The sequence below is a fragment of the Loxodonta africana genome, chromosome 4, assembly GCF_030014295.1.
Source record: "Loxodonta africana isolate mLoxAfr1 chromosome 4, mLoxAfr1.hap2, whole genome shotgun sequence".
NCBI classification, from domain to species: domain Eukaryota; kingdom Metazoa; phylum Chordata; class Mammalia; order Proboscidea; family Elephantidae; genus Loxodonta; species Loxodonta africana.
The window spans coordinates 171,672,543-171,697,451 of NC_087345.1; the positions used below are offsets into that span (position 1 = coordinate 171,672,543).

General features: G+C 42.0%; 1 long non-coding RNA gene across 7 annotated transcripts in view; it reads right to left on the reverse strand.

Moving 5' to 3' along the window:
* Nucleotides 1-217: 217 nt before the first annotated feature.
* Nucleotides 218-24,909, reverse strand: part of LOC111750847 (uncharacterized) — a 154,869-nt gene continuing 130,177 nt past the window's right edge. For 3 of the 7 annotated variants that reach the window (XR_010321965.1, XR_010321968.1, XR_010321967.1), the window contains 4 exons: nt 22,603-22,731; nt 19,767-19,861; nt 16,718-16,920; nt 218-6,425 (listed from right to left, as the gene is read on the reverse strand). This is a non-coding gene — a long non-coding RNA (uncharacterized LOC111750847). The remainder of the gene's footprint in view (nt 6,426-16,717; nt 16,921-19,766; nt 19,862-22,602; nt 22,732-24,909) is intronic. The other 4 variants (XR_010321966.1, XR_010321963.1, XR_010321964.1 and 1 more) reach the window with 3 other exon arrangements.

Genomic DNA, 24,909 nt, shown 5'->3' on the forward strand with positions numbered 1-24,909 from the left:
ATGTATCCCAGGAGGCAGCGATCACTGGGGACCACCTTGGAGGCTGCCTACCATATCTTTCTTGAAGGGGGTTGAATACCAATGTGAAACGAGTGGCATCTAGTAGGGCTCAATAAATAGAAGCCATCAGTAGAATGAAATAATTCCAGTTTAAAGCATGAGACAGAGAGAGTCGGCGAAAAAAAAAAAAAAGGAAAATATATATAATACACAAAGCACCAAATTAGGACAACATTCATTTGTTCAACAAATATTTATTGAGTGACTACCACGTATCGGGCATGGTTCCAGTACTTGGATTATGTTAATAAACATGCAGCTAACATACCAGAGGATGGACATAGACAATTAAAATAGACATAATAAATAAGTTGAATATATCCCCACACCTGGACCAATAAGCAACATCATGATAAATGGAGAAAAGATTGAAGTTGTCAAGGATTTCATTTTACTTGGATCCACAATCAATGCCCATAGAAGCAGCAGTCAAGAAGTCAAACAACATATTGCATTGGACAAATCTGTTGCAAAAGATTTCTTTAAAGTGTTAAAAACCAAAGATGTCACTTTAAGGACTAAGATTCTTCTGACCCAAGCCATGGTGTTTTCAATCGCTTAATATGCATGTGAAAGCTAGACAATGAATAAGGAAGACCTACGGAGAATTGATGCCTTTGAATTATGGTGTTTGCAAAGAATATTGAATATACCATGGACTACCAGAAGAATGAACAAATCTATCTCAGAAGAAGTACAGCCAGACTGCTCCTTGGAAGTGAGGATGGTAAGTAAGACTTCGTCTCACATGCTTCAGACATGTTATTAGGGGGGGACCAGTCCCTGGAGAAGAACATCATGCTTAGCAGAGTAGAGGGTCAGTGAAAAAGAGGAAGGCCCTCAGTGACATGGATTGACACAGTGGCTGCAACAATGGGCTCAAACATAGCAATGATTATGAGGATGGTGCAGGTCCAGGCAGTGTTTCGTTCTGTTGTACGTAGGGCCACTATGAGTTGGAACTGACTGGACGGCACCTAACAACAACAACATAGCACACTAGAAGGCAACAAGTGCTAGAAGGAAAAAAAGGAAAGGAAGAGTAGGTTGAGTGGCATTAGGATTGTAGGTGCAGGAGATGCAGGTCAAAATATAAACTATAGGGTCAGGGCAAGCCTCACTGAGAAGGTAGAATTGAAGGAGGGGTAGGTATATCAGCAAGCCAGATCATACCTATGAAAAAAACCAAACCCATTGCTGTTGAGTCAATTCTGACTCATAGTGACCCTATAGGACAGAGTAGAACTGCCCCAAAGGGTTTCCAAGGAGGAGCTGGTGGATTCAAATTGCTGGCCTTTTGGTTTCCACCTGTAGCTCTTAACCACTATACCACCAGGGCTCCATCCAGATCATACAGGGCCTTGTAAACCATTTGTGGGAGCCTCACAAACCCTCAACTACAAGGAGCATAGTTGATCAAGGCCAAAATCTTGCCATAGGAAATCCATGCACATTTCTCAGGGCTGCTCCAGCCCATAATGGACCTCAGAGGGGATATGAAGGCAGGCATTTTCCTGGGAAACACCAACTTTTCTGAAGGGATTCCCAAACCATCTCATAGAACCTCTTTAGATTGCTGAGCAGTCTAGGACCTTTTCACCTGAGTTTGATTCCCTCGCCCCTTCACTTGGGCTCTGACTTGCATCCCAGTCTGAAGGCTCTCTCAAACTCCCTACTCCCTCCCAATTTTTCCTCACAGGCAGTTCCTCTAACAAAAACCTTGCTCGTTTAATGCCACCTTGGCATCTGCTCCTTGGAGGATCCAGAATCATGTACCATTGTGAGGACTTTGGATCTTACACTGAGTGAAATGGGAACAATTGAAGGGTTTTTTTAGCATGGAAATAAAAACAACTGAGTCAAGTTTAGCTTAACTAGAAAAGAATGTCTGCCTTGAGCATTGTGCTCTTTTAAGATCTTTCTCTATGGGATCAAATTGACAACAGCAACTAGAAAGATTAGATGGGAAACTTAGGGGCAGTGACTTTATGTTAATGGGGCAGGAACAACTCAGAAAAAGGGGATGAGAATGGTTTCATGACTGGAAGAATGTAACAAATGTCACTAAATTGTACATGTAGAAATTGTAAAATTGGTATAGGTTCTGGTGTATATATTCTCAACAACAAAAATAAATTATATTTAAAAAGGTACATGGTAAAAAAATCTACAATGAGATACCACCTCACTCCATTAGAATGACAACGATGAAAATAAATGGGAAAAAACTGGTGTTGGTGAGGATGTGGAGAAACTGGAGCCCTGAGCCTTTCTTCCAGGCATTTCTGGATGGGCTCTACCAACCTTTTGGCTAGAAGTCTGGTGCTAAACCAGGTGTGCCACCCAGGTATTTGGGAGTTATTAGAGCTAACTATGGTATTTAGAGGCAAGGGACTGGATGAGATCTCAGGAGAGTGAGTGTAGATAAGGAAAAGGCCAAGGACAGAGAACTAGGACGCTCTGACATTATGGGGTTGAAGAGCACCATAATACTCAGCAGAGAGCCTGAGAAGAGGGACCAGTGAAGACAACCAAGGGAGTGTGGTGTCTGGAAGCCAAGTAAAGATAGCACATCAGGGAGGGGGAGCAACCAACACTGTCGAACACCGCTGAGAAGTCAGGCAAGCGGAGCACTGAGAAGTGGCCGTTGAGCTGGCAATGTGTAGGTCAGTAGTGATTGTCTCTGCCTTCTGTCTCTGAGATCCTTCCAAGCGAGGTTGTTCCCACCATCATTCTCAGGAACCGAGCCCCTGGATGGTCCTGGTTCTTTATTTTTTTCTTTCTGTTTTAATTTGTTTGATTTTATTGGGCCTTAGGTGAAAGTTTATAGCTCTAGTTTCTCATTCAAAAATTTATACACATACTTTTTTAGCAACATTGGTTGCAATCCCCACAATGTGACAGCATGCTCCCCCTTTCCACCCCAGGTTCCCTGTGTCCATTCATCCAGTTCCTATCTCTTCTTGCCTGAGAAGCACGTTCCTCATGTGTGTTATTTTTTCTTTTATAGGTCTGTCTAATCTTTGTCTGAAAAGTGGGATTCAGGTGTGGTTTCTGTTCTCAGTCAGCACAGTATCCAGGGGCCATGGTCTCAGGGATTCCTCCAGTCTCTGTCATATCAGTAAGCCTAGTCTTTTTCATGAATTTGAATTTTGTTCTACATGTTTCTCCCTCTCTGTCTGGGAATCTCTGTTGTGACCCCTGTCAGAAAAGTCAGTGGAGGTAGCTGAGCACCATCTAGTTGTTCTGGGCTCAGGCTGGTGGAGCCTATGGTTCATGTGGTCCATTAGCCTTTTGGATTAATTTTTCCTTGTGTCTTTGGTTTACTTCATTCTCTTTTGCCTGGAAAGTGATGGTACCAATAGATGTATCTTAGACGGCTACTCACAAGCTTTTAAGACCCTAGACAATACTCGCCAAAGTGGGGTGTGGAACATTTTCTTTATGAACTATGTTATGCCAACTGACCTAGATGTCTCCTGAGACTATGGTCCCCAGCTCTTAGCCCCTGCAACTCAGTCCCTCAAGGCATTTGGGTGTGTCTAGGAAACTTCTATGACTTTTCCTTGGTCAAGTTGTGCTGACTTCCCCTATATTGTGTACTGTCTTTCCCTTCACCAAATTTGATACTTGTCTACTATCTAGTTAGAGTGATTTCGACTCTTCATTCCTCCCCACCCTCATAACTATCAAAGAATTTTTTTCTGTCTATAATCCTTTCCTTGAGTTCTTATAATAGTGGTCTCATACAATGTTTGTCCTTTTGTGATTGGCTTATTTCACTCAACATAATGCCCTCCAGATTCATCTATGTTGTGAGATGTTTCCCGGATTCATCATTGTTCTTTATTGTTGCATAGTATCCTATTGTGTGTATACCATAGTTTATCATTTATCTGTTGATGGGCAGCTAGGTTGTTTCCATCTTTTTGCTTTGCAAACAGTATTTCTATTCATGTGACGGCTATTATTTCTCTAGGATATATTCCTAGGAGTGGGATTGCTAGATCTTATGGTATTTCTAGTTTTTTAAGGAGGTGTCAATCATTTTCCAAAATGGCTGTACCATTTTGCATTCCCACCAGCAGCACGTAAGAGTTCCAATCTCCCCACAACCTCTCCAACATTTTTCTGTTTTTTTTATTTGTGCCAGTAATGTCAGGGTGAGATGGTATCCCATTGTGGTTTTGATCTGCATTTCTCTAAGGGCTAATCATCTCAAGTGTTTCCTCACGTGTCTGTTAGCTGCCTGAGTGCCTTCCTTGATGAAGTGTCTGTTTACAGCCTTTGCTCATAGTCCTGGTTCTTGATGGTCACCTGACCTGCCTTCTAAAACAGCTGCACCTGCTCTAAACTCGCAGAGCCCTGTTGTCTTTGGTCCTTGAGAGAATGGATTTTTTTTTTTTTTCATCTTCCTCTGTGGAAGAGCCCTGGGGGGAGGCCAGACCTGAAGCTTCCAGTAGCTGAAATACTACATCATGTGTTCCCAACAGGGATGGATTATGCAATTACCAGATCATCTGTCGTGAGCAATTTCACATTTTTCACCACATCAAAGATTCTCCTGCTGGGTATGGCTGGCATCTGTCTCTCTTCCAACCCCACAGCACCTTCCTACAGAATCAAAGCATCTTTTCAAACTTACAATCCCTGACAGAGGTGAATGACCCAGTAAGCAAGTGCTTACTTACTAATCTGTAGTGAACAATTTCTCATGAGTTTCACCATATCATGTTCACAATAGATTATCTGGTAAGCAAGGTAAGCACTGTGCTTACCTGGCCTACCAGATAATCTGTGCCTGGTTCCTAGGGCAAGGTGGCTTCTTGTCTCCAGCATCTGAATGGCAGATGGACCTCTCAGTCAGTTTCATGAATTAAATAAGATTCCTGAGCAGAAGCGGATTAACCAGTAAACGCTGTTATGCACCATCTTGCGTTGAGCAAGTTATGCAAGGGCTTAATTGTATTTACTTGCTAATCTGTGGTGAGTAATTTCACATGAGTTTCAGCATGTCTTTGCCGTGGTGGGGGACAGATGAAATTGTGCACTGCAGATTGGTGGGAAGGCACAATTGGGCCTGTGCCTACCTTGCCTATTGGGTAATCCAACCCTGTTCCTGAGCCAAGGCTTCAGACAGAAGTACTCCTGCATAAAAGTAAAGGAAGCCAAAGAATAGTGCAGAAGGACGTCTAGGCTTCTCAACCCCAGAACCCAACTATCTGTGAAGATACAGACCTGATGAGCATTACTTGGAGAGTAAAGCAGGGGAAGATTGACTTGATGACTTCTCTCCCGGCCACTCCTTTTACTCCTCCCTCTCTGCTCAGAAAGGGAGCCCTGGTGGTGCAGTGGTTAAGTAACTTGGCCGCTAGCTGAAAGGTTGGTGGTTCAAACCCACCAGCCGCTGCACAGGAGAAAGATGTGGCAGTCCACGTCTGTAAAGATTTACAGCCTTACTCCAAGAATATGGCCCCTGGACACCCTTTTAACTCAGTGAAGTCACTCCTGGGATTCACCCTGCAGCCAAAGATTAGACAGCCCATAAACAAATCGAGACTAGATGCGCACTGCAGCTCAGGGGCAGGGAGGAGAAGGCAGAAGAGGACAGGAAAGTCCGTAATGGGAAACCTAAGGTCGAGGGCGGGGCAGTGGGGGGGTGATGCTCACAAGTCATGGGGTTGGCAATCAATGTCACAAAACAATATATGTATTAATTGTTTAATGAGAAACTAGTTTGCTCTGTAAACCTGCATCTAAAGTACAAAAAAAAAAAAAAATTTACTGCCTTGGAAACTATGTGGCAGTTCTACTGTGTCCTACAGGGTCCAAATGAGTCGGAATCATCTTGAGGTCCCCGAGTATTGTGCTTAGAACGCCTAATATGTCTGTAATTACCCCTGTCAGCCTCTAGATGGCAGTCAAAGAAAGAAAAGCTAAAATTCTCTTAGTAGAGATCAGCAGAAACTAACAAACTCTTGGATTAAAACTACAAAAACAAATACCGTTTCTTAAAAATACAGCCTCGTAAGCGTAGCCTACCCTACCCGTTGCCGACGAGTCGATTTCGACCTTGCAAGTAAAACGGCTCCTTTTCTTTCCATTCAGACCAGGCACCACCGCTTCTTTTTGTTCACCATTAGCACATTTTTGTTCACGTCCACATTTTTGAGGCAAATCTGGATTCAAATTCAGGCTCCTGCACATACTGCCAAGGCAGTGTAGGTGCCATGGTAGAATTCTCACCTTCCATCCCGAAGACCCAGGGTCCATTCGCCGCCAATGCACCTCGTGGCCGTCAGTAGAGGCTTGCGTGTTGCTATGATGCTGAATGGGTTTCAGTGGAGCTTCCAGACTAAAACAAACTAGAAAAAAGGTCTGGTGATCTACTTCTGAAAAATCAGCCAGTGAAAGCCCTGATCCTGCTGTGCATGGAGTCACCATGAGTCGGGCCACTGGACAGCAGCTAACAACAATGTCTATTTACTGCAGCTGCCTAACCTCTCAAAGCCTCAGTTTCTCCATTTGTAAAGTGCGTATTACACCGCGCGCCCAGCAGAGGTGCTGCAAGGTGCAAATAAAAAGGTATGTAAAGAGTGACCCAATAAAAGGAGCCCTGGTGGAGAAGTGGTTAGGCGCCTGGCTGCTAACAGGAAGGTCAGTGGTTTGAACTCACCAGTCCCTCCTCAGGGGAAAGATGTGGCAGTCTGCTTCCACAAAGATTTACAGCCTTGGAAACCCTATGGAGCAGTTCAGTATCTGGTCCCCTGTCTTCCCTCCTCATTCTTCCCCACCCTCTCTGTTCCCCACATAGTGCACTCTTATCCTTTGCCACCTTCTTGCTAGAAGCTCAAAAGAGCAGTTCTGCAGTGGGCCCTCAGGTTCCACAACCCCCTCCGCCTCTCTGTCTCACAAGGAAGTGAGTGAGCAACCCCTGCCTCCATCCTCCATTCCTCTAGAGCCAGGCTCTACACGGGGGCAGTGACACCCTAGGGGTATTTTGGGAATCTGGGGGAAAATGGTTGGATTATCATGAATAATTGGGGGAACACTACTAGAATTGAGTGGTCAGGAATACCAGAAATTCCACTCTGCTCAATTCAGCCATACTGTCTTAGTCATCTAGTGCTGCTATAACAGAAATACCACAAGTTGATGGCTTTAACAAGGAGATATTTATTCTCACGCTTTCTAGTAGGCTACAAGTCCAAATTCAGGGTATCAGCTCCAGCAGAAGCCTTTCTCTCTCTCTGTCGGCTCTTGTCATCAGTCCTCCCTCGGTCTGGGATCATCTCAGTGCAGGAACCTCAGGTCCAAAGGATGTGCTCTGCTCCTGGTGCTGCTTTATTGGTGGTGTAAGGTACCCTCCTCTCTGCTTGCTTCCTTTTCCCTTTTATCTCTTGAGAGAGAAAAGGTAGTGCAGGCCATATCCCAGGGAAACTCCCTTTACATTGCATCAGGGATGTGACTCAGTAAGGGTGTTACAATCCCACCCTAATCCTCCTTAACATAAAATTACCATCACAAAATGGAGGGCAACCACAGAATACTGGGAATCATGGCCTAACCAAGTTAATACACACATTTTTTTGAGGACATAATTCAATCCATGACACCTACCAAATGAAAAATTGTCCCACGTCCTATATGATTTCCAGCTGGACATTCATGCAGGTGAAAACCCTGTTACAATGACCTCAGCCTAGAACATAACCTTTTGTCACATGTGAATGCAAAGCATTTTGTCACATGGTTATGCAATCTACTGAATCATCTTGTACCTTCCATTGGGAATCAGGGGAAAATCTGTTTTTGGTGGTGCTTGTAACTTTGCTAAGAGTTGTTCACCATTTTGTAACATTACATTGTGGATGTTAATGTCACCAGCAGCATATGAATCAGCCACAAAACATACCTACTTAGTCCATATTCTAGCTGTTGAAATCCTGGTGACTCCAGGGAGAGGCTGTGGAGTGAGTCCATTATCTCACAGCTGCAGTATCATGTAGCCTTGTATGAGGTAAGTTATATTATCTACTCATTTAAGGATAGTAAAAGAAGTTAAAATAAACACGCTATTTATTATCAGAGTCCCTAGGTGGTACAAAGTGTTAACATGCTTGGCTGTTCACTGAAAGTTTGGAGGTTCAAGCCCCCCCAGAAGCATCGTGAAAGAAAGGCTGGAGATCTAGCTCCAAAGAGTCATCCACTGAAAACCTTATGAGGCACAGTTCTACCCTGTCACACATATGGTATCGCCATGAGGAGTCAACTCTGCAAGATTTGGTTAGTGATGGTATGTTTATTATCAAACAGGGGCATTGGGTCTGCTAGGGTTGAAAATCCATGCTGCTGCGAAAAACAGGGCTGAGAAACTGCAAAAGCTGGGTCTTCCCAGCCTAGCAGCACTCAGAGGATCTCACTGGCCTCTTCCCGCATCCATTCGTTTGCAGGATCAGCCTTCACTGGGGGAGTCCCAGGGACTGGCCTTCAGGCCCTCTCCATGCACCACTGGCAGCAGGCCTTGATTCTTAGAAGCAACCAGTTTTGAGTAGCTTTGTTTCCTTATGACTGTGTTCTGCTATGTGTTGGAATCAGCTCGATGGCAACGGGTTTTTGGTTTGGTATTCTGCATGGACCCCCAGGGGAGTTCCCTAGAATTCCCCGCTCCCCTGAACTTACTTTCCCTCCAGCTGCAGGCCCCAAGGGAAGACAATCTTCTTCCTCCTTTCGGCAGTCACCAAGACAGGCCGATCACTGGGGAAGCCAAGGGCAAAGTTCAGTGCCACAGTGCAGCCCTCACTGGTACTCTCACTTCCCCATTCGCTCCTTTCCCTTCTCCACCGCACAAAGGTTGTAGGATTTAGCAAATCGATCTGCAATACTTGAGACTACTTATACTAATCCATGCAATACTTGGGACATGCTTATACAAAACAAGTATTTGTCGTTTATCTGAAATTCAGGTTTAACTGGCATCCTGTAATTTATCTGGCAGCCCCACTTCCCTAGCCTTGCCTGGAAGTGAGGGGTGATGGGAGAGTCTGGGAGGTCCAGTGGGAAAGAAGCTTGGCAGGAGATCTTCTTTAGGACCTCACCCTGCTGGGATTAGCAGCTAAAACAGGGCAAGGACTGCCCCTGGTGGGGTGCTTTCTCTTTTTATTCCAGGACCAAGAAAGCCCTGGATAAGCTTTCCCAAGCCCCACCTCCCTTTGAAAGTTAGGAACATCACATTTAGGGGCAGGGAAACACATATATGCCTTTTTATACTGAAAATCTCCAGGATCTTCTCATTTTAAAGTGAAAGAAACAGAGGAAGACACAATTCTTGTGGTCCCCAGATGATGGCCACATTAGGCCTTATGGACTCACCCAAAAACTCAGTGCTGTCGAGTCGATTCTGACTCACGGACTCACAGATGATGCTAATCACAGAGCATTGAAACAGGAGCACAGAGATCAGCTGTGGGGCCATCTCAACTTAAGGTAAGCAAAGCGAGGCCAGAAGAGCAAAGTGACTTGCTCTGACTCCCAGATGAACCTTCTTTCTAGGCTGCTACATAAATAGCAGGGGTTCTAGGTTATAGTTACAGTGGGCCAGGTAGTCAGCCTTGAATTTCCTAAGCCACTCTGAGTTTCCCTGGAAAGTTATGAGAATGGGCATCACAAAGAAAACTGTGTCTATCTATTGGACAATAATAAGCTCTCAGCTAATCTTGATACTTTGAAGGTGGAACACAGAGGTTGTAGAAATAGATAAGAATCTTTTAATTCCAGGTTTTGTTGAAGTCAAGGGCTTTGTATGCTAAATTTGCAAGAATTGTAAAAAATGTTTGTGACATGGTGTATATACTCTGCTTTTAACAGGTAAACCAAAAAAACAAACTATTTGCCCTTCAGTTGATTCCAACTCATAGTGATGCTACAGGACAGAGTAGAACTGCCCCATAGTGTTTCCAAGGAGCAGCTGGTGGATTCAAACTGCTCACCTTTGGTTAGCAGCCATAACGCTTAACCACTACACCACTAAAAAAACTACACCACTAGGGCTCCTTTTAATAGGTATGGTCCCCTCAACCTTGAATTTGTCCTTAGAGGTGCTGAGCACACTTTAGTGGCTGACTTGTGACATTGCATTCCCTAGAATCTAAGCAGGGTGTTTCAGTCTTGGCACCGTTGACATTTTGGACTGGATAATCCTTCGTTGTAGGAACTGTCCTGTGCATTGTACGATGTTTAACAACACCCGTGGCCTCCATTAGATGCCAGTTGCACCCACAGCTATGACCACCAAAATGTCTCCCTGGGGGGCAAAATGGCCCTTCCCTCGGTGGGAATCACTGATCTAAAGCACCAGACCCAATTGTAGCCATGCAGTTCTTTTCATTGCCAAATCATATACACTTGGTTAAGCCCCACCAGTGAGTACTGTAGTGATGTCCTTCAGCCAAAATTCGAACTCCAATACTCCAGCTGTCAGGACTAATGTCCAAGATGCAAAAGAAGAAACATCTCAACAGATGCCTCTGCACACACTGCCCACCCCAACCACTGCCATTGAGTCCCTTTGACTCACAGTGACCCTATAGAACAGAGTAGAAGTGCCCCACAGGGTAGGGTTTCCAAGGTTGTAATCTTTACAGAAGCAGACCGTCACATCTTTCTCCCATGGAGCAGCTAGTGGGTTTGAACCACTAACCTTTTGGTTAGTAGCTGCGCACTTAACCACTGTGGTGGTTAAGCTTGTGTGTCAAGTTGGCTAGGCCATGATCCTCAGTGGTTTGGCAGTTATAATGTAGTTCGGCAGTTATGTAATGATGTAATCACCTCCATAATGAGGTCTGATATAATGTGATCACCTCCATGATGGGATCTGCTGTGAGTAACCAATCAGTTGAGTTTCCTTAGGGGTGTGGCCTGCATGCAATATAGGTGGACGTTCTGGTAAGGCTCGGGCTTTTGCTTGCTCTGGATCCTGCAGCTGGCTCCTATTCATCTGACCTCCGGTTCTTGGGACTTGAGCTAGCAGCTTACCTGCTGTCTTACGTGCCGATCTTCATCAGCCTCCACAGCCTGTGAGCCAGAGGCCTGCTATCTGACCTTCTGATCTTGGATTCATCAGTACCTGCAGCTACATGAATCAGGAGAAACCTCCAGCCTGACCCACAGACTTAGAACTTTCCGGGCTCTACAACTGTGTGAGCCATTTCCATGATATAATCTCTCTCTACATACATTTATATGCTACACTGGTTTTGCTTCTCTAGAAAACCCAGACTAAGACAACCACTGTGCCACCAGGGCACGTACCGCCCAGCCCACGCCCCCAAAACTTTAAATCTAGCAAACCAATCCACACACACCACTGTGCCATAACAGTGAGCTACAGGTGCCATTCTAAACAATTATCTCTGATCTCCTATATATTTTCCATTTCCCTGGACACCTCACTCCACACCTCACCTGCATAACTGCTCTTTAGCCCTTTATTTTTGTAACTTCCTGGACAGTCCTTTACGATTTTTGGACTGAGGTTTCCTGAAAGATGCTGAACACTAAGTGCTCCCTCTGGCTTGTGTGACTCTCTTTGGCTCAGGTGAGAGACCCTCTGCTCCAGCTCAAGCCAGCTACCCACCCAACCAAAAAACCAAACCAGTTGCCATTGAGTCAGTTCCAATTCATGTGTGTCAGAGTAGAATTGTGCTCCATATGGTTTTCAATTGTTGATTTTTCAGAAATAGATAGCCAGACCTTTCTTCCAAGGTGCCTATGGGTGGGCTCAAACCTCCAACCTTTCAGTTAGTAGCTGAGTGCTTAACCATTTGCACCACCCAGGGATTCATGCCTCAGCCATACCGCTCCCCCACTCCCCAGCAAAGCAGGGGTGTGCTGTGATTCAGACAGAGTTTCAGAAACTGGCAGGAATGCCGTGGTCCACACTGGAGTTTCCATTCTTGGTCACCAGTTGAGCCTTACAGGCTTCTCACTCAGCTTCAGAAGGGTCACAAGAGCCAAGGGGACAGGAACAGCTCCAAGGGGAAGAATGGAGGGGAAATGAAAGTAATCCTTGTTTTGTTTCACAAAGACCCATTACAATGAGCACTAATCCTTACTAATATCATGGAAGCTATACTGGCCAGTGGACAGAGAGTCTAATAAGAAAACAAGCAAAAGGTTTTGTGGAAAGTCCATCGGTGAGAATAGACCAAATGGATATGGTATAAACAGTCTCCCAGACTCTGTTTCTTTTATCTTACATTTCAGTGGGAAACCACACATTTGTAGAATCAAGAGGTGTCCAGAGGAATTCAAAAAGCATCCTTTAATTAAAATTAGCAACCAGAGAAGCAAACGGTGCAGAACAAGGTGGGTAGTGGCCTGTCTGTGAGTGGTGGAGCAATGCAAATGTTGGAGCTGGTGGAGACATGAAATCTCTGTGTTTCATAAAATGTGGAGATGTTTGGTTTCTTCACATGCTGGATATTTAACTCTGGTTTTGTTTCAGTTCTAGTGTTAGGTGACTACATGTGCTCTTCCTCCTATTGTGTTTAGTATTCAAACAAGTAATGGTTTAACAAGTGGTGGTTTAAGCTGATAATCAATCCTCGAAACATCTCACGACATGGTTGAATCTGGAGCGCATTATGCTGAGTGAAATCACTCGGTCAAAAACGACAAATATTGTGTGAGACCACTGTTATAAGAATTCAAGAAAAGGCTTAAACACAAAATAAAACACTCTTTAATGGTTACAAGGGTGGGGAAGGAGAAGGAGGGGAATTCACTAACGAGATAGTAGATAAGGATCATCTTTGATGAAGGGAAGGACAACACACAATATGGGGAAGTCAGCACAACTGGACCAAAGCAAAAGCTAAGAAGTTTTCCGAATGTTTCTAAACACTTTGAGGGATAAAGTAGCTGGGGCTGGGGTCTGGGGACCATAGTTTCAGGGGACATCTAGGCCAATTGGCATAATAAAGTTTATTAAGAAAATGTTCTGCATCCCACTTTGGTGAGTAGAACCTGGGGTCTTAAAAGCTTGTGGCCGGCCATCTAAGATGCATCGATTGGTCCCAAACTACTTGGAGCAAAGGAGAATGAAGAACACCAAAGACACAAGGAAAATATTAGCCCAAGAGACTAAAGGTCCATATAACCCAGAGACTCTGTGAGCCTGAGACCAGAATTAGTTGGTGCCCAGCTATCACCAATGACCGCTCTGACAGGGAACACAACAGAGAGTCCTAGATGGAACAGAAGAAAAGTGTGGAGCAGAACTCAAATTCACGTAAAAAGACCAGACTTAACGGTCTGACAGAGGCTGGAGGAACCCCTGAAACTATGACACCCAGACACTTTGTTAACCCCGAACTAAAACCATTCCCGAAGCCTACTCTTTGAATAAAGATTAGACAGGACTATAAAACAAAAAATAATACACATGAGGAGTGTGCTTCTTAGTTTAATCAGATACACGAGACCAAATGGGTGGCTCCTGTCATCAGAAGGCAGAATGAGAAGGCAGGAAGGGACAGGAACTGGTTGAATGGACACAGAGAACCCAGGGTGAAAAGGGTAGTGTGTTGTTGCATTGCGGAGATTGCAACTAATGTCACAAAATAATATGTCTATAAATTTTTGTGTGAGAAATTAACTTGAGCTGTAACTTTTCACCTGAAGCAAAATAAAAATAAATAAAAGTCAGAGGTATTTTTCATGTTTTTATGTTGTAGTCTTCATAAATATTTTAACTGCTACGTAATGTTATGTTTAATGGATTTGCCAGTTTATGTAAACATTCTCCACTTGTTGAGTATTTAGGTTGATTACCGTTTTAAAAACATATATCAGTAACAATGTGGAGAAAAAAAAAATCCAGCACATGATATCTGAGACCATACTTTTCAAACTAGGAAACATGAAATATAAACAAAGTCAAAGAAATCTTTAAGAGTGAGGAAGTTATATAACTTTATAGATTAGTAAAAGTTAGTGTTTGAAAATAACTATGTTGCTTAAGGCAGCTGTTTTTCTTTTGTTAAACAAGAACTCACCTATCTCCTTTCTACTAGAACAAAAGTAGAAAAAGCAGAGAGACAGTCAGCTGAGAATGGAGAAGCCACTGGACTGGGACTTGGGTGCCCTGGGGTAAAAAGATCTACTCTCAGGGATGGAACCAACATGGCGCTGTAGACAGATGCACCATGCCAACCCTCTGCAGCATAGACCCAAAAAACTAAGTAAAACAGATATAAATGCCAATCCTAGAATTCTAAGCATCAAATGAACAGATAAAGAGCTAGATCAAACACCGAATGGAAAAAGAAACTAATGGAGATGAGAAGAGATACAGAGCGGAGGTCCCTGCTAACTAACATGGCACAGTGTTGCCGTCTTGGAACACATCCAGCAACAACCCCAGACATGGAGTATGGGAAGGCGACTTTATGGAGCTCCTAACAGGATACAGGGCACCTATCCTGTACACCACCTACCACTTTCCCGCCAACCCCAGGTCCACTTTGCCACATTTTCCAGATACACTTTTTGCCTTTTCTTTCTTTCTCTTTTCTTTTCTTCCTCCCCAACACCTAGACTCATATGCCACCCCTAATTCCTGACAACCCCTGGTATGCCACCAGAGCTAGAGTGTCCCTGGTGCTCAGGCCAGTCCCTGCATGGGGCCCTCATTGCCCCTCCCATTGCACCACTTGACTAGCTGCTGAACAGTGAGAAGCAAGCCTGTACCACTCCCCATCTGACACCCAGCCTATCTGGGAGGGGCTGTGAACATTCCCACACTGCTGGACCAACATCACGAGACAGACAGCACCCACCCGGTCTAACCTCAGATACCTCACCAAACTTGTGTAGAGTGAAGCAGGCTGACCCTGACTGCTGCTGCCCTGTCCATTTGGACAAGGTGGTGAAAGCCATCATGCTCACAGATGAGCAAGTAGGCTGATCCTACCTGCTGCTGCCCTGCCTACCTGGACAAGGTAGTGAGACCTGTCATGCCCACAGATGACCAAGTAGCAAAGCTTGTCTGGCCCATCTGCCATCACATATCAAAACAAAACAAAAAAAGCAGGATGAAACAAATGAGACATACAATCAATATCTAAAGAAATTAATATCTAAATGTCTCAGAGACAGCAAATAGCATCAAAATATATAAAAAAGCAGGATGAGATGGCTCCAGCAAGTGACCAAAAAAAAGAATCAGATGACCTTCTGGTGGGAGAAAAGGCAGTGGAACTACCTGATGTAGAATTCAAAAGACTAATATTCAAGGCTCTCCAAGAGATTAGGAAAGAGATTGATGAAAACATAGGCAAAACCAAGAAAAAATAGATATAATCATGGAAAACACAGACAAAACCAATGAAAACATAGCTAAAATCAAGGAAAACGCAGACAATGCAGTGGATCAATTTAGGAAATAATACAAGAACAAAACATCAAAATTAATAATCAGAAATCATACAAAAACAGCAACTAGAAATTCAAAAGATAAACAGTTTCAGAAATAGACAATGCAATAGGAAGTCTCAGGAACAAATTTGAAACAATGGAAGACAAAATCAGTGAGATTGAAGAAGAATCCATGGACACCACTTTGAGGAAAAATCAAAGAATGAAGAAAACCAAGAATTATGTGGAACATGATCAAAAGCAAAAATTTGCACACAATCAGAGTTTCAGAACGGGGGAGAAAAGGAAAGACACAGAGAAAACTTTTGAAGATTTGCTGGCAGAAAACTTCCCAAATATCATGAACAACAAAAAGCTGATCATCCAAGAAGTTGAATGAAGCCCATATAGGAAAGACCCCAAAAGAAAGTCACATCATAATCACACTTGCCAAAGACAAAGAAAAAATCCTGAAAGCAGCTCAAGAAACACAAAAAGTCACATACAAAGGGGAAACTATACAACTAAACTCTGATTACTCGGCAGAAACAATGCACACAGGAAAGCAATAGGATAACATGTATAAAACCTTGCAAGAAAAAAAAAACTGCCAACCAAGAATGATGTATCCTGCAAAACTCTCTCTCTCTCTTTCAAATATGATGGCAAAATTAGGACATTTCCAGATAAACAGAAATTAAGGAAATTCATAAAAGCCAAACCAAAGTTAAAAGAAATATTAAAGGGAGTTCTTCGGTTACAGAACCAACAGCATCAGACAATAACCAAAGTCTAGGACAAAGGATGGCATGAAACAGATACCAACCTAGGTAAGGAACTCTCAATAATAAAACAAAGCTAAAAGACTTAAAATAGGAAAATGGAAATGTCAATCTGTAAATGATGACAATGTCAAAACAATAAAAGGGGGAATAAACAATGTAGGTATAGAACTTTCAAATGGAGAGAAAGTCAAAGCAATATGAAGTATTAAAACACTGGTTCGAACTTAGATAAGGGAAATGTCAATGTAACCACAACTTAAAAAATCTAATCATCAAAATAAAAGAAGAAAAAGCTTAAAGACTCAGTAAATACAAAATCTATAATAATGAAAGAAAAGAAAATCCACAAACAAAAAGAACTCAGCACAGGAAAGTAACAGGAACAAAGAAAAGGTCAGCACCACACACACACACACAAAGTCACAACAATACGACAGCAATAAACTCATACCTACCAATAATTGGATCCCAGGTAGCACAGTGGTTAAGAGCTTGGCTGCTAACTAAAAGGTCAGCAATTTGAATCCACCAGCTGCTCCTTGGAATCCCTATGGGGCAGTTCCACTCTGTCCTATAGGGTAGCAATAAGTTGGAATTGACTCGATGGAAATGGATTTTTTTTTTTTAATCATACTGAATGTAAATGGCTGAAATGCATCTGTAAAGAGAAAGGTAGTGGCAGAATGGGTTAAAAAACACAACCCATGAATATGCTGTCTACAAGAGACACACCTTAGACACAAAGACATAAATACATTAAAAATCAAAGAATGGGAAAGATATATCAAGCAAATAGTAACCAAAAAGAGAGCAGGAGTGGCAATACTAATCTTAGATAAAATAGACTTTAAGGCAAAATAGACCCATAAAAGACAAGGAAGAACATTATATAATGATTAAAGAGACAGTACACCAAGAAGGCATAACCTTAATAAATACCTATGCACCTAATGACAGGCTCCAAAATACATCAAACAAACCCTAACAGCACTGAAAAAGAGAAATTGACAATTCAACAATAATAGTAGGAGACTTCAACACACTACTCTCGGTAAGGGACAGAACATCTAGAAAGAAACGACAAAGATACAGAAGATCCAAGGGCCACAATTAACTAATCTGACCTCATAGACATATATAGAGCACTTCATCCAACAGCAGAAAACTATACATTCATTTCCAATGCATATGGAACATTCTCCAGAATAGATCATATTTTAGGCTTCAAAGAAACCCTCAATAAAATCCAAATTATTGAAATAATACAAAGCATTCTCTCTGATCACAAAGCCTACAAGTAGAAATCAATGACAGGAAGATAAAAAAAAAAAATCAAATACATGGAAACTGAACAACACCTTGCTTAAAAACAACTGGGTAACAGAAGAAATCAAAGTGGGAATCAAAAAATTCCTAGAAATAAATAAGAATGAAAACATATCATACAAAAACCTTTGGGACACAGCAAAAGAAGTGCTTAGAGGTCAATTTATAGCAGTAATCACACACATCAAAACAGAAGAATGGACCAAAATTAAAAATTGAATAAATACAAAGAGGGCAGTAAAGAATCTCACAGGCAACAGAAGAAAAGAAATAATAAAGATTAGAGCAGAAATAAATGAAATGAGAACAGAAAAACAATAGAAAGAATCAACAAGACCAAAAGCTGGTTCTTTGGCAAGATCGACAAAATTAACAAACCATTGATCAAACTGACAAAAGAAAAACCAGAGAGGAAACAAATAACCAAATAAGGAATGAAATGGGAGACATTAAAACAGACCCAAACTGAAATTAAAAAGGATCATAATAGAATACTATGAAAAATTGTACTCCAACAAATTTAAGAACCTAGAGGAAATGGACAAATTTCTAGAAACACACTACCTACCTAAACTAACACAAACTGAGATAGAAAATCTTAGCAGACCCACAAAAAGAAGAGATCAAAGAGATAATTAAAAAAAAAAAAAAATCCAACAACAACAACAAAAACACCCTAGCCCAGACAGGTTCACTGAAGAATTCTACCAAACATGCAGAGAAGAGCTTACACCAGTACTATTCAAAATATTTCAGAGCATAGAAAAGGAAAGAATACTCCTGAATTCATTCTGTGGAACCAGTATAACCCTGATACCAAAGTCAGACGAAGAGACCACAAAAAAAAAAAAATTACAGACCAATAAAAACCAAAAACCAAGCCCAGTGCCGTCAAGTCAATTCCAACTCATAGCGACCCTATAGGACAGATTAGAACTGCCCCATAGAGTTTCCAAGGAGTGCCTGGTGGAATCAAACTGCCAACCTTTTGGTTAGCAGCCATAGCTCTTAACCACTACACCACCAGGGTTTCCGCAGACAATATTTCTCATGAGTATAGATGCAAAAATTTACAACAAAATCCTAGCTAATAGAAGTCAGCATCATATCAAAAAAATAATACAGCACAGCCAAGTGGGAGTCATACTAGGTATGCAAGGATGGTTCAACATTAGAAAATCAATCAACGTAATCCACCACATAAATACAACAGAAGAAAATAATCACATGATCATCTCAATGCATATAGAAAAGGCATTGGATAAAGTCCAATACCCATTCCTGATTAAAAAAACTCTCAATAAAATTGGATAGAAGGGAAATTCCTCAGTGTAATAGAAGGCATCTATACTTATACAAAACCAACAAACAATATCATTCTCAACAGAGGCTGAAAGCATTTCCCCTGAAAATGAAAGCAAAATAAAGATGCACTTTATCACCACACCTATTTAACATTGGTCTGTTAAAAGTTCTAGCTAGAGCAATAAGGCAAGAAAAAGAAATAAAGGGCATCCAAATTGGAAAGGAAGAAGTAAATCTGTCCTTATTCGCAGATGATATGATCCCATACATAGAGAACTCCAAAGATTCCGCAAGAAAACTACTGGAACTAATAGAAAGATTTATCAGAGTGGTAGGATAAAAGATAAAGATACAAAAATCAGTTGAATTCCTACACACCAACAAAGAGAATTTTGAAAAGGAAATCAGGGAAACAATACCATTTATAATAGCCCCTAAAAAGATAAAATACTTAGGAGTAAATCTAACCAGGGATGTAAAAGACCTATACAAAGAAAACTACAAAACACTATTGCAAGAAACGAAAAGACACTTACATAAATGGAAAAACATACCATCCTCATGGATAGGAAGACTCAACAGTGTGAAAATGTCAATTCTACCCAAAGTGATCTACACATATAATGCAATCTCGATTTAAATACCAACAGCATTCTTTAATGAGATGGAAAAACTAATCACCAATTTAATATGGAAAGGAAAGAGACCCTGGTAAGTAAAGCAGCATTGAAGAATAATAAAGTAGATCTCACACTACCTGATCTCAGAACCTACTATATAGCCTTGGTAGTCAAAACAGCCTGGTACTCGTACAATGACAGACACATAGACCAGTAGAAAAGAAATCTAGAATCCAGACATAAATCTACTCACCTATGGTCAGCTGATCTTTGACAAAGGAACAAATCCATTAAATGAGGAAAAAACAGTGTTTTTAACAAATGGTGCTGGCAAAATTGGATGTCCGTCTGCAAAAAAATGAAACAGGACCCATACGTCAGTGACACCGAACACAAAAACTAACTAAAAATGGATCAGAAACCTAAAACTATAAAGACCAAGAAAGAAAAAATAGGCACAATGCTAGGGGCCCTAATACATGCCATAGATAGAATACAAACCATAACTAACAAAGCACAAACACCAGAAGATAAACTAGGTAACTGGGAGCTCCTAAAAATTAAACACTTATACTCTTCAAAAGACTTTGCCAAAAGAATAAAAAGAGAACCTACAGACTACGAAAAAAATTTTTGGCTACAACATGTCCGACAAGGGTCTAATCTCTAAAATCTATAGAATACTTTAACGCCTCAATAACAGAAAGACAAATAATTCAATTTAAAAATTGGCTAAGGTATTAACAGACTCTTCACCAAAGAAGACATTCAGGTAGCTAACAGACACATGAGAAAATGCTTGCAATCATTAGCCATTAGAGAAATGAAAATCAAAACTACAGTGAGATACCATCTTACCCAGCATTTCTGGCACTAATCAAAAAAAAAAAACAGAAAATAACAAATGTTGGAGAGATTGCGGGAAGACTGAAACTCTTACACAGTGCTGATGGGAATGTAAAATGGTACAACCACTATGGAAAAAGATACGGCACATCCTTAAAAAGCCAGAAATAGAAATACCATACGATCCAGCAATCCCACTCCTAGGAATATATCCTAGAGAAATAAGAGTGGTCACACAAATAGGCATATGCGTTATAGCATATATAGCATTATCACAATAGCAAAAAGATGGAAACAACCTAAGTGCCCATCAATAGATGAATGGATAAATAAATTATGATACATACACACAATGGAATACTTCTCAATCGTGAAGAACAATGATGAATCTGTGAAACATCTCACAACATGAATGAACCTGGAGGGCATTATGTTGAGTGAGATAAGTCAATCACAAAAGGACAAATATTGTATGAGACCACTACTATGAGAACGCAAAGGTTTCCGCACAGAAAAAAAGTCTTTGATGGTTACGAAGGAGAGGAGGAGTGAGGAAGGGAAATCACTAACTAGATAGTAGACATGTGTCAACTTTGGTGAAGAGAAAGACAACACACAATGTAGGGAAGTCAACACAACTTGACAAAGGCAAAGCCATAGAATCTTCCTAGACACATCCAAATGCCTTGAGGGACCAAGAAACTGGGGTTGAGGGCTGGGGACCATGGTCTCGGGGGACATCTAGGTCAATTAGCATAGCATACTTCATAAAGAAAATGTTCTACATACTACTCTGGTATCATCTAGGGTCTTAAAAGCTTGGGAGCAGCCATCTGAAATACATCTATTTGTCCATCACGTTCGGAGCAAAGGAGAATGAAAAAAACCAAAGACACAAGGAAAATTTAGTCCAAAGGACTAATGGACCACATGAACTACAGCCTCCACCAGCCTTAGCCCAGAAGAACTAGATGGTGACTGGCTACCACCACCAACTGTTCTGACAGGGATCACAATAGAGGGTTTCAGAAAGAGTAGGAGAAATATGTAGAACAAAATTCAAATTCACAAAAAAGACCAGACTTACTCTTCTGATAGAGACTGGAGGAACCCCTGAGACTATGGCCCCTGGACACTCTGCTAACTCAGAACTGAAGCAACTCCCTAAGTCCACCTTTTAGCCAAAGATTAGGTAGGCCTATAAAACAAATAACAACACACGTGAGGAACACGCTTCCTAGTTCAATCAAGTATACAAGACCAAATGGGCAACATCTGCCCAAGGCAAAGAAGAGAAGGCAGGAGAGGACAGGAAAACTGGCCAAGTGGACACGGAGAACCCAGGCTAGAAAGAGAAAGGGGGAGAGTGCTGACACATTGTGGGGATTGCAACCACTGTCACAAAACAATTTGTGTATAAATTTTTGAAGATCTGCTCTGAAGTGTCTTGCTGTGTCACCTTGGACATTTTCTTTAAAATCTAAGGGCCTCAGTTTCCCCATTTGTAAAATTTGGGGATTGAATTTCTAAGGTCCTCTTACATCTACAAGTTTTTATTCCAAATTTTTCTTTATTACTAACACTTAGATAAAACTCCACCCTACGGCTTCTTGGGCTCCTACTCTTCTGAGAAGGATGGAGTCCAGTCCAGCCTGTAGAATTCTCAGACATTACTGTCTTTGACCACTACTCATCTGTCAGTTTGTCATATACTGTGGTAGCTTGCATGTTGCTATGATGCTGGACTCTTTGGTATTGCTATGATGCCACCAGCATTTCAAATACCGGCAGGGTCACTCATGGTGGACAGGTTTCACCAGAGCTTCCAGACTAAGACAGACTAGGAAGAAAGGCCTGGTGATCTACTTCCAAAAATCAGCCAATAGAGCACAACAGAGTATTTGTTCGATATAGCCCTGGAAGATAAGCCCCCTAGGTTGGAAGGCACTCAATGCAAAATGGCTGCAACAATGGACGTGAGCATGTCATTGTTGTGTGCTGCCTAGTATGAGATCCTTACTCACGGTGACCCTGTGTACAACAGAAGGAAACACTACCCAGTTCTGCATCATTCTCACAATCATTGCTGTGTTTGACCTCATTGTTGCAGCCACTGTGTCAATCCATCTCATTGAGGGTCTTCCTCTATTTCTCTGACCCTCTACTTTACTAAGCATGATGTCCTTCTCCGGGGACTGGTCCCTCCTGATAACATGTCCAAAGTACATGAGATGAATTCTCACCATCCTGGCTTCTAAGGAGTCTTCTGGCTGCGTTTTTTCCAAGACAGACTTGTTTGTTCTGGCAGTCCATGGTATATTCAATATTCTTCATGAACACAATTCAAAGGCATCAATTCTTCTTTGATCTACCTTAGTCATACACACAGAGCATACCAATGATCAATCATGAAAATGGCGCCAAAACCCAAACCAAACCCATGACCTTTGAGTCAATTCCAACTCAAGTAGAACTGCCCCATAGGGTTTCCAAGGCTCTTTCTCCTGTAGAGTGACTGGTGGGCTCAAACCACTGACCTTTCATTTAGCAGCCAAACACTTAACCACTGTGCTACTGAAGGTGATGCAGGACTAGGCAATGTTTTGCCCCATTGTACGTGGCATCACCATGAAGTGGAGTCAGTTCAACAGCAACTAACAGCAACAACTGGCTTTGAGATGCATATTGCACTCATGAGTCTCATAGCCTAAATGGTGCAATGTTCCAGCTCCAACAAGCAGAAGTTTTCACAACAGTTTATATAGCTCTAGTCCTTCTTCATATTGCAATATTACTCACAACTTCTCCCCAGTTTTTTTTCATTCCCAAACAACACACATCCCATGATAAACAGAGAGGTGTGAGCAGTGAACTTCTGATGCTTGTCCTGAGGTGGGGGGGCCTCCCCTGTTTACCTCCTGTGGAGGGCCCCAGGCAGGCTGTGATTTGCAAATTCGTCTATCAGCACCTGTAGGATCCCTCTACCTCCCCCAGCTGAGCCATGGTGTTCCCAGTGTCTCAGCACGGACTTTTCTGGAGCCTCCTGGGGGTTGGCATTGATGCACTGGGAGAAGGTACATACCAAGCTTACAAGAAGCTGCCTAGGAAAATAAGGACAGGTAAGAATTTGACCCCTAAGTATACTCTAACCACAAAAACAGGCTGTCATATGTTCTGAGATAGAAAGAAAAGTTCAAACTCATGAGGGGTTTGAGACATCCAGTGGAGACCTTCACTCAGAGGCTAAATGAAGCCCATCTAAGAAGTTCCTTTCTATGATCATTTTCACCCTACCCAAATTCCACATTTCAACCCTAGAAACACATTGAAACCTAAAGAATCATTTTTCTGCACCAATGTTTCAACACTTTTCTGTGTGTGTGTTTTGAGCGAAAGTTTACAAATCAAGTCAGGCTCTCATACAAAAATTTATATACACCTTGCTATATACTCCTAGTTGCTCTCATCCTAATCTGACAGCACACTCCTTCTCTCCACCCTGTATTCCCCATGTCCATTCAGTCAGCTTCTGTTCCCCTCTGCCTTCTCATCTCCCCTCCAGAAAGAAGCTGCCCATATAGTCTCATGTGTCTACTTGAGCCAAGAAGCTCCTCACCAGTATCATTTTCTGTCTTATAGTCCAATCCAATCTATGTCTGAAGAGTTGGCTTTGGGAATGGTGCCGGTCTTGAGCTAACAGAGGATCTGGGGACCATGACGTCTGGGGTCCTTCTAGTCTCAGTCAGACCATTAAGTCTGGTCTTTTTACGAGAATTTGAGGTCTGCATCCCATTGCTCACCTGCTCCCTCAGGGATTCTTTGTTGTGTTCCCTGTCAGGGCAGTCATCCGTTGTAGCTGGGCACCATCTAGTTCTTCTGGTCTCAGACTGATGTAGTTTCTGATTTATGTGGCTGTTTCTGTCTCCTGGACTCATAATTACCTTGTGTTTTTGGTATTCTTCATTCTCCTTTGCTCCAGGTGGGTTGAGACGAACTGGTGCATCTTAGATGGCTGCTTGCTAGCATTTAAGGCCCCAGAGGCCACTCACCAAAGTGGGATGCAGAATATTTTCTTAATAGCTTTTATACTGCCAATTGACCTATATGTCCCCAGAAACCATGGTCTCCAAACCCCTGTCCCTGCTACTCTGGCCTTCAAAGTGTTTGGTTGTATTCAGGAAACTTCTTTGCTTTGGGTTTAGTCCAGTTTTGCTGACCTCTCCTATATTGCGTGTTGTCTTTCCCTTCACCTAAAATAGTTCTTGTCTACTTTCCCTTCCCACCCTCATTACCAACAAAGAATATTTTCTTCTGTGTTTAAACTATTTCTTGAGTTCTTATAATAGTGGGCTCATACAATATTTGTCCTTTTGCAACTGACTAATTTCACTCAGCATGATGCCTTCCAGATTCCTCCATGTTATGAGATATTTCACAGATTCATCATTGTTCTTTATTGATGCATAGTATTCCATTGTGTGAATATACCATAATTTATTTATCCATTCATCCATTGATGGGCACCTTGGTTGTTTCCATCTTTTTGCTGT